Source organism: Odontomachus brunneus, unplaced genomic scaffold (genome assembly GCF_010583005.1).
Source record: "Odontomachus brunneus isolate Ranch 3 - 2012 unplaced genomic scaffold, Obru_v1 Obru_scaffold_370, whole genome shotgun sequence".
In the NCBI taxonomy this organism is placed as follows: domain Eukaryota; kingdom Metazoa; phylum Arthropoda; class Insecta; order Hymenoptera; family Formicidae; genus Odontomachus; species Odontomachus brunneus.
In genome coordinates, this window is record NW_022639820.1 from 73,581 (window position 1) to 74,663 (window position 1,083).

The window sequence follows — 1,083 nt, forward strand, 5'->3', positions numbered from 1 at the left end:
ATATATATATATATATATAAATTTGTATAAACTGTATATAGAAATATATATTTTTTTATCAGGTGCATTTTTCTCCAGACATGTGGAGATGCGACGGCAAACGAAAATTAAAATCTGATGCGATCCCGACAATATTTGGATTTTTTCTGAAAAAAATATAAGCAGCACAACTGAGGTATCGCAGGCATCAAAGGAACATGATATACACATTAAAGAAGGAAAATTGGATATTGATAGAAATATGAAAATTATAAAAAAAAGGCAAAAGTATATTCTCCCAGTTATAGATATTTTGTCAACTTCTTGCAAATAAATGTCAATAATGTGTTGCAGCCAAATATTGAATATAACAAAGAACATTGCGGTATTATAGACATTCCAGAATGCAATGCAGAAAGTGACACTGTAAACGCTGTATATTTTACTATAGGAAATAATACAGCGGAGTGTATGGAAATGTCAGTGACATATACTTCTAATATAGTATTAATTGATACAGCTGAAATATATTTCATTTTTTCTCAAATTTGATGATATATTTTATAAAGTTTTCATACAGTTATGGTAACTATTGTTGGTAATATTTTCATTTTTCTTGTCTTCCTCTCCTTTTATTTCTTTATTCATGTACAATTGCAAACAATTTATATAAACAATAACAATTTATACAAACTCTTCCTATGTTTTCTGTACAAGACAATTTTTACGTATGTATCTTAATAAATATCAAATAATAGTTATGTTATAATTAACATTATTATTTCTCACTCAACGATGTAGCTGTTACATAACACGTGTGTTATGTAACAATTACATTGTTGAGTGAGAAATAATAACGTTAATGCAACGTAACTGTTGCTTGGTGTTTTCTGGGATTGCCTTTACTATATATATTTTCAATTTCCATTGAGAACTTATTGTTACTGCTATTTTCATAATTCGAATATCAGCGGGAGTTGCTAAGAAATGGCGGACCAATCAGAAATTGCTATCGCTTGGCCAGACTCTTATTACAGGGTCTCTAACCAGCCTGATATATATATATATATATATATATATATATATATATATATATATATATAT